At 50.9% G+C, this 12463-nt stretch overlaps 1 pseudogene; it reads left to right on the forward strand.

The window, feature by feature from the left end:
* Positions 1-496: 496 nt before the first annotated feature.
* Positions 497-12154, forward strand: LOC134808337 (histone-lysine N-methyltransferase 2D-like; annotated as a pseudogene).
* Positions 12155-12463: the final 309 nt, after the last annotated feature.

Genomic DNA, 12463 nt, shown 5'->3' on the forward strand with positions numbered 1-12463 from the left:
TAGTGTTTTCTGGGATTTTTACCACCAACCCATCCCTTTCTGATTACACAAGGCTTCAGTGACAGATGGGGAAACTGAGGCATTGAGATTGGAAGAGATTCACCCACAACACCCACAAATCCATGGTGGGGCTGAGCCAGAGTCCCTAGCTCCCCTACCCCTGCCCATTCCCTATTCCGGGCCCTGTCCTTCCTTCCAGCTGCAACACAAAGGTGGTGTCCACCTTATTGATGGAGGGGCTGAGTCCCAGAGTCACCTGGTGCCTGCACAGAGGGAGATGGAGCTGGACCCCTGCCGGGGGTGGAGGCCCTGGACAACGGGCACAAGTGAGGCTCCAGACAGCATGGGAGACAGCCCAGTGGATGGTGGGCCAGGGAGGCTTCCTGGGGGAGGGTGCTCCAAGGGGCTGGAGGATGGACATGGTTTAGCAAACCTCGCTGGGGCAGAGACAGGAAGGACACGGGTGAGTTGGGAGCTGAGCAGGCAGGCACTGGGCATGGGGCAGCAGCTGGAGACGGAGGGCTCAGGGCTCACTGGCACCAGGATGCCTCAGCTGGAGAGGAACAGCCAGCAGGATGGTAGGCCAGGAGGACAGCAGGACAGCAGTGGCCACACCACGTGGCCCACCGTCTGCTGGATGCCTGGGTGGTACACAGGCTCCCACTCCGCGGTGAATGCCCAAGGCCCTTTTATTCATGTTGGTAATTACAGAATGCAGGGCGCATTATCCACAATTTGCTTCACATGAAAAAGCAGGACCATTTGCTGAAGCCCTTCCCTGTGAAGCTCAGCACACTGCTATCAATGAACCCGGAATCCTCTCCCGGCTGGCAAATGGAATCTTTTCTGCTCCTGACAAAGAGGAATGTCCTCAAGGTGAATCTTTTCATTCCTGCCCCTTTCAGCCAGCAATTTTGGCGGCTGACAGATTCTTCTGTGAGAAATGGCGATTTGATAAAATGCAAAGTGGATGCTAACGAGCTCACGGGCTTTTCAGAGGAGTTGGGAGCCATGGCCCCGGGCTCCTTTCCGCCCTCCATCCGCCTCCCCTTGCTCCTCCAAGCCCAGCCTGTGCATCCTGGAAAGCCAGGAGCAGGACTCCAGCCCCAGCCGCCCCAGCAGGCAGCAGCTGACCACTTCGAAGCTACCCGCCCCGACCCCACGAGGCCACACAGCCTCCCTCACCGGCTAGGCTTGGCTGACACCCTGGACTTGGAGCAGGAGCAGACCTCAGCCAGTGCCCAGGAACTGCTAGGTGAGGCCTGCACTGGGCAGCAACCCCCCCTCACCAGGCACAGGAGCAGGACCTGGGCCTGGGCAGGGCTGGGGGGCAGACACCTCTGTCCACAGCACATACGGCTTCTCCCGGCCACCCCGGGGTCCGTCGGAGAACCTGGGATCACGCAGGGCCCAGAACACGGCCAGCCAAGCCTCCTCCGAGCCCTCCTGGGAGTGTCCCCACCCTTACACCGGGCACGAGGCGACCAGAGTTTCAGGCCAGGGCTATGGAATGCCGTAGAGTCGGGCGAGTCTTGGGAGCAGGGATGAACACAAGCCTTCCAACCCTGTGGCTTTGGGCAAGTGAGCTCTCAGAACTTCTGTTTTCTCCTCCATAAAACATGCATGGGTTTATCTGCCGCTCCCAGCCAACCACACGGCCAGCTCTGTGCTCCAGAAGCATCTGAAAACAGCAGTGGGATGAGGGAATGAAAGAGCAAATGAGTGAATGACGGGGAGCAGCCATGGTGAGGGATGAGAGCCTGGCCTGCCCTTCCCCCACTGCCCCCAGGACAGGATGGAACTAGCCGTGGAAGGTGGATTTGGGAAGACCCAGCTGTAGAGGCCTGGCAAGGGCTCTTCCGGCAGTATCCGCACGGGTGAGGGAGTGTGGATGGTTGTCATTCAGGAATTACTCAGACTGCAGGGTGAGGGATCACAGGCAGCTCTGGGACCCTTCCACAGAGGTGGTGCCTAATCACTGGGCTGAGGCTGTGATTTGCCTGCCTGCAGGGGAGCCCTGCCTGCTCTGACTTAAGACTCTGCCTCAGCACTAACTTTTAACGAGGGGGTGCCCCAGAGGGCCCCACCCACCCCAGAGTCAGAGGCCCGGCCGTGGCTCTGTCTCAGCACATTACAGGGAACCCAGGAGTTCTGATCCTGATTCCAGGCCAGCCACCCCAGCACTGTCCCCCACGAGAGTCCTCAGGGGACAGCTCAGCCCAGCCACTCCGGCCCTCCCCACTCTGGACCCTAAGGGTCACCTCCCTGCAAATGAGGCTTTCCCAGGCAGCAGGCCCCTTGCTTTCCGGGGCCCAGTGGCAGCTGCAGAGCAGGGCAGGCTCAGGCTGGTCTGGAAGCCCCTGCCCCTCACCTGCTGGAAGGCTGCTCTCCTCCAGAGCAGATCTGGTCCTTCCAGAAGCCTCCTCCTCCCCACCCAGCAGGGCTCTGCAGGCCTCCCCCTGCCTCAGGCTTCCCTCACTCCGCGCCACACTCCACTGTGCCACCCCCTTCAAGCCTGGCCCTGCTCGAGGCTGCAGCCAAATGCACCTCCTGGAGGGGCGCTGCCGATGCCCCCGTTCCCCTCTTGCTCCTCGAGCCCTCTGCTTCCCTCTGCAGCAGCGTCTGCTGCTGGATGTGTGGTGTGTGGTGCATGGTGTACGTGCTGTGTGTACTTCCCATCCAGCTTGGGCATCGCTGTGGGGATCCAGGCCAAGGATGACCTGTCCAGTCTCCCACATGTGGCTCCAGCAAGTCCCGTGTTTGAGGAAGAAAGGCCTGAGAATTCCAGTCTCCAAAGCAGGGAACCCTGGGCTCGGGGCTGGGGCTCAAGATCACTCACTTCTGGGGCATGAGGCTGATCCCAGAGCTTCATGGAGCTAAGCAGCCTCCACAGTGGGTCAAAGTGGCAGTGGGGGCAGGGAGAGGAGCCAGGGACGTGTCTCATCCCCCCAAGGGCCTAGAGAAGAGCCCAGGGGCCTGGAGTAGATGAGGCCTTACCAGGTTTGCCCGGGCCCTGGGGGAGGAGGGGCTGTGGCTGACCAGCCAGGACACCTGCCTGATGTCTGGGCCTCTGGTGGCTGATGAGTACATCAGTGCATTTCACACTGAACTGCTAGCAAGGTGCATCCACACAGGGAGAGTCCTCAGGCAGCTGGAACCATGCACCTGTGGGAGTTGAGAAAGCATTCACCCACTCACTCACCCACTCACTTACTCACCCACTCACTCACCCACCCACCCACTCATTCACCCACTCACTCACTGACCCACTCACTCACCCACTCACTCATTTATCCACCCACTCACTCACTTACCCACTCACTCACCCACTCACTCACTCACCCACTCACTCACCCACTCACCCACTCACTCATTCACCCACCTACCCACTCACTCACTCATTCACCCACTCACTCACCCACTCACTCACCCACTCACCCACCCACTTGCTCATTCGCTCACTCACCCATTCACTCATTCACCCACTCACGCACCCACCCACCCACTCACTCACTCACCCACTCGCCCACTCACTCATTCACCCACCGACTCACTCACCCACTCACTCATTCACCCACTCACTCACCCACCCACCCACTCATTCACCCACTCATTCATTCGTTCACCCACTCACTCACCCACCCACCCACTCACTCACCCACTCACTCACCCACTCACCCACTCACCCACGCACTCATTCACCCACTCACTCACCTACTCACTCACCCACCCACTCACTCACTCATTCACCCACTTATTCACACCACTCACCCACTCATTCACTCACTCACCCACTCACTCACTCACCCACTCACCCATTCACCACTCACCCATTCACTCATTCAACCATTCACCCCCTCACTCATTCACCCACTCACTCACTATTCACCCACTCACCCACTCTCTCACTCTTTCACCCACTCGTTCACCCACTAACTCACCCATTCACCACTCCCCATTCACTCATTCACTCACCCACTCACTTGCACACCCACTAACTCATTCACCCACTCACTCACTCATTCACCCACTCACTCACCCATTCACTCACCCACTCACCCGTTCACTCAGCCACTCACCCACACACCCATTCACCTATTCACCCACTCACCCATTCAGCCATTCACCCCCTCACTCATTCACCCATTCACGCACTCACTCATTCACCCATTCACCCACTCACTCACCCACTCACTCACTCACCCACTCACATGCCCACTCACTCATTCACCCATTCACCAACTCACTCACCCATTCACCCACTCACTAACCCACTCACTCACCCAATCACTCACCCATTCACCACTCACTCACTCATTCACCCACTCACCCATTCCCTCACTCACCCATTCACTCATTCATCCACTCACTCATTCATCCACTCACTCATTCACCCATTCACCCACTCACTCATTCACCCACTCACTCATTCACCCATTCACCCACTCACTCATTCACCCACTCACTTATTCACCCACTCACTCACCCACTCACTCACCCACTCGCCCACTCACTCATTCACCCACTCACTCACCCACTCACTCACCCACTCGCCCACTCACTCATTCACCCACTCACTCATTTACCCACCCACTCACCCTTTCACTTATTCACCCATTCACCTATTCACCCATTCACACATTCACTCCTTCACTCATTCACCCATTCACCCATTCACTGATTCACTCCTTCACTCATTTACCTGTTCACCCATTCACTCATTCACCCACTCACTCACTCACTATCTCACCCATTCACCATCTCACCCATTCACCCATTCACCCTTTCTCCTGCTCACCCATTCACCACTTACCCATTCAACAGTTCACCTGTTCACCCATTCACCCACTCATTCATTCAGCCACTCACCCATTCACCCACTCCCCCATGCACCCATTTATCCCCTCACCCATTCACTCCATCAATTCTTTGCACATTCACCCACTCGCTTACTTACCCACTCACGCATTCCGACATTCCCACAGCAGGTATGTACTGAGTGCTCATGGCATGGTGTGGGCACCTGGGCTGTTCAAGTGCACAAGGAGGAAGCTTCCCATTTCCAAGGCAGCTGGGTGTGGGAGAAAGGGGGAAGAATGAACCCAGGATCAGAGAGATGGGGCATCCTTCAAGACAGTGGGACGGGCATTGGCCCAGAGGAATCAACCCCAAAGGTGTATCAAGGCCCTGCAGACTGGAGCTCCTGTCTGTTCCCTGTGCAGAGGAAAGCCGGGCCACCACCTGCCTCCCTCCACGTCAGAGGGAAATGTCTTCATTAAATATTGATTGGTTTGCACAAGCCTTGGGTTGTCTGGAGGGAAGGATAGAGAGACTTTTGTGTGTAAATTACATTTTTTTCAGCCCTTCTTTAACCCTTTCCTGCCTAGGCACCTTGACACCTGCTTTGATTCCCCACAACACCAGCAGGAGGTCCCTGTGGGCTCAGGGCAGCCCCCGGGACTTGGGACTGGAAGCATCCAGCATCTCTTCTCTGCCATGGCCTTGAAGGTCTTCCAGGTCCGCTGTGCCTCTCTCCACACTGGGCACTGCCTGCTCCCTCTTCTGCTGGATTGGAGATGCAGGGATGCCAGCACCCCCATCCCCTGGCCCAGGCCAGGGCAGTTGATCTCTGCAGACACAGACTCTAACCACTCCTCAGCCAGGCCTTGGCACCAAGTCTTCTAGGAAAGAGCTCACCTCTGGGACCACCAAGAGCTTCCATCTTGACTTTTAAATGTTATAATCCTGCCTTGCTGAGCAAGCTAAGACCCACGGAGGCACCTTCCAATTGGGTTCCAGCACTTGGGATCTGTGTCCTGGGGGATGGTGGGCTGGAGGGAGGGGAGAACAGCTGGCACCACGAGCCTAGGTTTCCACATTTGTAAATGGCAGGATTATTGTAGCTTCCCTTAAAATTGTGACCAGGATGAAATAAAGCCATGTGTGGCTAGCACAGTGCCGGGCAGATGACTGGTCAAGAAGCAGCATTTTCCCGACTGTGTGTGGAGAGAGGGAAGGATAATAAACGAGTGAGTGAGTGACAGATGAGTGGGTGAGGAGTGGATGAGCACGTGAATAAATGAACGAACGGACCAGTGGTCCTGCATGGCCTTGGCTTTCCTGCAGAGGCTAACGAGACTCCTTCATTCAGGAGCCCTGGCCTCCAGGAGCAGCTCTGGCTCTCTTCGGCTGTCCCTGGGATGCTGGCTCCGGGTCGCTGCAGGTCCAGCCTCCTGTCCGGCTCCTGAGCTCCCTCCATGCTCCTGGTTCTGCATGTCACTCTGCTCCCTCTTGAAGGTCTGAACCTATCACAGGCCTGTATGTCCCTGGATGCCCTGCTGTGCTTGGGGCCCCTTCCCTTCCTACCCCTCTGGCCTTTTTGACACCCTCACTGATACCAGGGGGGCTCCCAAAGCTGCTTCCAGGGATGATGCCTCCTTCTCACTCAGTGACGTGGACCCTCAGTAACCCGGGAAGTAGGCAGTACCTGCCTCGCCACCACTGTGCAGTGCATGGGGGCTCAGGGCAGTCACAGCTGGGAGGCTTGCTAGCACCTCCCAGCCATCTGTCCATTGTCCATCCACTCCTGCCTCCACTCCCTAAACTCAGCCTGGACTCCCCCCGTGATTTGGATTTGACTGACTTCTGGAGTCCTTTGCAGGACTTTGGTTTGTTTGTTTGTTTGATCTGCAGTATCTAGCTGAGATTGCCTTGGAATGCTACAGGGTCTGGTCTATTCAACGGGCACAGTGAGATTGGAGTAAAATGAGTTCACACCCACTCTGTCAAGTTGTTAATTCTGCAGCTCCCACGGGCAGGTAGTGAGGGAGGCCCGGGCCCTCTTGTTCCTGTAAGGGACTAACAATGGCCAGACACGCTGACCATCATCCCTCACCTCTGTTCTGTGTCTGTTCTGAGAGCCTTGGCCTGTTCTCACTTCCTTCCACCTTGTCTCCACCACACCTGCCCCTGTCTACAGCAGAGGCCCTTGCAATCCTGCCAGGGCTCCCAAAGCAAGGCCAGGACATGGATCTGAGTAGAATGCTGTATGTGCACACATGTACGTACACATGCGCAGACTCACGTGCCTACATGCACACGCATGCATGTGCTCACACCAACTCTGGCTGACTGGGTCACCAGATGGTCCTCTCCGGGTCCGTCCAGTTCCCTTCCTTTTGTGGTAAAACTTTGGAGGAAATCTTAAATAAGGTTTTGGGGAGCAAGAGCTTTGCAACTTCTTATGTGTGAGCTCGGCTGAGCCCTCCCACCCCGGGCTTCATTTTTCCCGGATGAAAAACGGACAATGCTAAAGGTATTATTTCAAAGATCATAAGACTAAAGCAAAGAGATATTAATCAATTTGCTCAAGATCACAGAATTATTGTGTTAAAATCTGCCTACTACCTCACTTCACACCACACAAATTTCTACAAGATCTTGAACATGCATCTGAGTCTACATTCTATGAGTCACAAATTATTCTATTTCTTTGAAAAATCTTGTTTCATCTCCACCATATGTAATGTACAGGCTGCAAAGCATTATATTTGAAAGCTGGCTGGGGTGCTACAGTCAGACTAACCTAGGTTCTAATCCTGGCCTGAACGTTTTACTAGCTGGTGATCTTAGCAAGTTTCTGAACCTCTCTATGCCTGAGGTTCCTTTTGGTAAATTGAGCATAATAATATCAACCCCCAAAGATTATTTATTCTGAGGATCAAATGAGATTAAATATGTAACATGCTTAGCAAAATGCCTGGTGCACTCAAAGTTCAATAAAAGTAAGTTGTCATCTAAAAAAAAGAAAAAAAAAAAGAAAAACGGAGGACTTGGACCCAATGACCTCTCTATATCTTCCAAGTCAAACCTGCCAGGAGCCTGGGACTGCTGGGTTATCTTGGGCTTCAGCATCAGGTTCCGTGGGTAACAGGTGAGTGATAAGTGTCACTTCTAAAAGCAGTTCAGATGACGCAGTGGGAGGAATAGAACTGTGCAGGATGACCTCTGAGAGCAGGACTTAGAAGGCTGTAAGTGACAAAAGAGGCCATTCCCTCTGTGCTCCCTCAAACCTACCACCCGCCCACCTATCCATCCATTCTTTCATTCACTCATTCAGGTGCCAGGCACCGGGCATGAAGGAGGCGAGGAACACACAGACTTGCCTTCGGGAGCCAACCCCAGAATATGGCAGCTCCGCTTTTGGCTATTAAGCTTTCTGTTAATAGTCCTAAGAAACTCTAAATAAACAACACAAGCCTCCATTTCCCAATTTCTTAGTTTTAGACAGAAAAAAAGGTCACTCCTCACTATGGAAGTTGAGGCCCTCAGCTCCTGAGGCCCATGAGTGGTCCTTCTGCTCTACACGGACAAGGTTTATGGTGCTCAGTTCTGTTTCGTAGTTACAATGAAGTCTTTCATGCTTTGTCTCTTTGCTGAGTTTTAAAATGGAAAACAAATAAATAGCATTCCACTAAAATGCAAATATTATACAGGGCAGACTTCTGCTTCTGCTTCTGGCCATGCTAGAGTAGCAGAGACTGGATTTACCCTCCCATTTGAAACAACTAAGACACCAAGTAAAATGCATAAAATAATGATGTTGATATGTTGAAAATCAGGCAGTGCAGGAGAGTGACTCCTGAGAGAGGAAGTGAAAGAGATGATGCCTGTGATGGTCAGCTTATTGCCTGGAGAGTATTTAGGGCTCAGCCCAGAGCCAGTGGTTACCTGAGTTGAGGAAGTAGAGTTGAGTGTTCAGAGCGTAAGGCATCTAGAATCCTGGAGCAGAGGATCTGGGTGGAGAAAATGCATAGAAAGGAGAGAGCTGCACAGAGAAAGAGCTCCAGATTCTGCACCAAGTTCCCTGACAGCCTTCCTGGTCAGTACATGTATATGCAGAAGGCATCAAGACCAGGGAAAGACCCACCAGAAAGGAACAGGGAGGAAAATCTCTGCAGTTGACACAGGGCTAGGAGTAGCTCACGTTTCCACCAGCCAGAATGGCAAAATCTCATAGTACACAAAACACGATTAGAGTACTTGGCAGGGCATGTCTCAGATGGGGCATAATTAGCTCTCCTCTAAAGGCTGCTGTGGTCCCAACTATCAAAACTGACGTACAAGCCTCAAAAAAGAATAGTCAAAATAGTAAAACTAACAGTGCCCCATAACAAAGTCCAAGCATGTTTACAGGAGTAAAAAAAATACCCAGCAACCAACAACATAAAAATCACAACGTCTGGCATCCTGTCAAGGTCACCAGACATGCATGCACAGAAACAGGAAAATACCAGTCAAATGAGAAGAAAAAAATCCATCCATAGAAACAGACTGAGAAACAACACGTGATCAAATTAGTAGAGAAAGAAATTAAAACAACTATTTTAAGTATGTTCCATGTGTTAAAGAAGATAGAGGAAGGCATGAGCAGGTTAAGGAGAAACATGGAGGACGTAAAAAAATTGATACAAAACTTCAGCTGACGAGAACGGCAATTCTTGTGATGGGAAAAGCACTGAGTGGGATTAACAGGATATTTGACATTGGCAGAAAAGATCTGTGAACTTAAAAACATAGCAATAGAAACTTTCCACAATAAAACACAGACAGAAAAAGTGACCTGCAGGAGAACCACAAATGGATTAATATATGTATAATTGGAGTCCTGAAGGAGAAGTAGGGGATGTAAAATATTTGGAAAAGTAATGGCTGAAATTTTTTCAAGATGCTAAATAAACCCCAGGTAGAGGTAAAACATGAAGAAACGCCAACAAGGCACACCACAATCAAGTTATTCAAAAACCAGTAATCAAGGGAAAACCTTAAAAGCAAAGAAAAAAAGACATATACAGAGAACAAATGTAAGAATGATACCAATTTCTTATCAGAAACAATAAAATCCAGAAGATAATGGAGAAACACCTTTAAAATACAAAGGGGAAAAGCAAATTGTCAGTCTAGAATTCTATACCCAGAAAAAAAAACCTTAAAAACTATAGCAAGATGAAGACTTTTTGAGACATAAGAGAGGTAAGAGAATTCATTGCTGTCAGACCTGACTTATAAGAAATGTTAAATAAAGTCCTTTATGCAGAAGAAAAATAATAGCAAATGGAAATCTAGATTTGTTCAAATGAATAAAGAGCACTAGGAGCGGTAAACTTGTGGGTTTAATCATGAATGCACGTAAAATATAGTCAAGTTCTTTAACACATAAATAATTGACTAAAGGAAATGTGATAACAACATTGTGGGGCTTATCACATGTATAGAAAGAAAATGTATAATTCAAGAACACAGACCCTGGGACAAGGGAACTAGATTATTACTGTTATAGGAATTTTATGCTACACATGAAGTGGTGTAATATTACTTATAGGTAGAACATAAGCTAAAGATGTATCCTATAAAACCTAAAGCACCCACACACAAAAATGATGTATAGCCAATGAGCCCACAAAGAAGATAAAACTAAATCATAATAAATACTCAGTTAATCCAAAAGAAGTTGGAAAAAGAGGAAAGAAAATAAAAGCAGATGAGGGAAAAAAGCAAGTAGAAAACAACAAAGCGGAAGATTTAAACCCATCACATCGATAATCACATTAAAACTAAATACTATACTTGAAAGGCAAAGATTGTCTTGTTGGGACAAAAAGGCAAGAGCAACTATATGCTAACTACAAGAAACCCACTTTAACTGTAAAACTATAAACAGATTAAGTGCAAAAGGCTAGGAAAAAATGCACCATGCGAATACTGATCAAAAGAAAGCTGGAATGACTATATTAATCACAATATAAGTAAATTTCCTGGCAAATAATATCAGTGATAGGTAATTTCATAACAGAGGGTCAATGTATCAAGAGGGCATAATAATCCTAAATTGTATCCACATAATAACATATATTCAAAATACATGGAGCAAAAACTGATCACCCTGCAAGTAGAAATAAATAAATTGAGAATTAGAGGTGTCAACTCCCTATTCTCAGTAATTATTAGAAAAATGTAGATAGAAAATGGGCAAAAAAAAAAAAGGAGGCTTGAACAACACCATCAATCACCTTGACCTAACAGACATTTATAGAGTCCTCCACCCAATAACAGCAGAATACACAATCTTTTCAAGGACACACAGAACATTTACCAAGATTGACCATATTCTAGGCCATAAAACAAGTCTCAATAAATGGACAAGATTCAAATCAAATTCTCAGCCAAAATGGAATTAAATTAGAAATCAACGACAGAAAGATATCTAGAAATTCAAAATATTTGGCAACTGAACAGCACACACCTCTAAATAACCCATGACTTGATGTGTTAGTCCTTTCTCACGCTGCTATGAAGAAATACCCGTGACTGGGTAATTTATAAAGAGGTTTAATTGACTCACAGTTTTGTACGGTTGGGGAGGCCTCAGGAAACTTACAGTCATGGTGGAAGGCACCTCTTCACAGGGCGGCAGGAGAGAGAATGAGTGTCAGCAGGAGAAATGCCAGATCCTTGTAAAACCATCAGATTGCGGAAACTTCCGAGCTCTACTCTGCGTCTGCAGCCGCAGCCGTCCTGCAGAGGAGCCCGCAATCCAGTTTAGGCCGGAGGACGTGTCCATAGAATGCCCAGGGGCGACGAGCTGTCCTGAGCCCCTCTGCTGCAGCCACCTGCCTGTCCCATACACCCTGCCCACCACGGAGTCCAGAGGGAAATCGGCCAGCAGCCCCAAGCCCGACACCAAGGTGCCCCAGGCCACCACCGAGGCCAAGGTACCCCCGGCAGCCGATGGGAAATCCCCCTTGACTGAGCCCTGGAAGAAGGAAGCCCCGGCAGAGAAGCAGCAGCCACTGGCAGCCCCCACCATGGCGCCTGCCAAGAAGACCCTGGCCAAGGCAAACCCCGTCCTTCTCAACAACCACGGCAACCTGAAGCCGAGCCCCACAGCCCCCGTGGTGCCCAGCAGTCCTGATGCAACCCCGGAGCCCAAGGGTCCTGGGGATGGGGCAGAGGAGGACGAGGCTGCCAGCGGGGGCCTAGGGGTCGAGGTCCCTGTTCCTGCGAGAACTTGAACCCCCTGCTGGTGGCTGGAGATGTGGCTGTGGCAGCCATAGCCCTGATTCTCGGTGGGGCCTTCCTGGCCCAGAAAAAATAATACCTGCGGACCAGGCGGGGGTCACAGAGCCACTTCCTGTGCAGATCTCAGGAAGCCAGCGCATGCAGAATTCACCCTTATCTACGTGTACACACGCACATTCATTACACATCTACATATGCCCCCAACACACGCACACAGTGGAGAAGACGCTCGAGCCCACCCTTGCTGATCCAGGACTTCCCCAACCTCCAGGGCAGAAGGAACCTAGGCTCCGGGGCCCACAGCACCGGACTGGGGGAGAGGGTCTAGCTGGGGGACTGCAAGAAAGGAATGGACCCTGTGTGTGGCCCTCCAACGGCTGGGTGA

This window comes from Pan troglodytes, chromosome 15, assembly GCF_028858775.2.
Source record: "Pan troglodytes isolate AG18354 chromosome 15, NHGRI_mPanTro3-v2.0_pri, whole genome shotgun sequence".
In the NCBI taxonomy this organism is placed as follows: Eukaryota; Metazoa; Chordata; class Mammalia; order Primates; family Hominidae; genus Pan; species Pan troglodytes.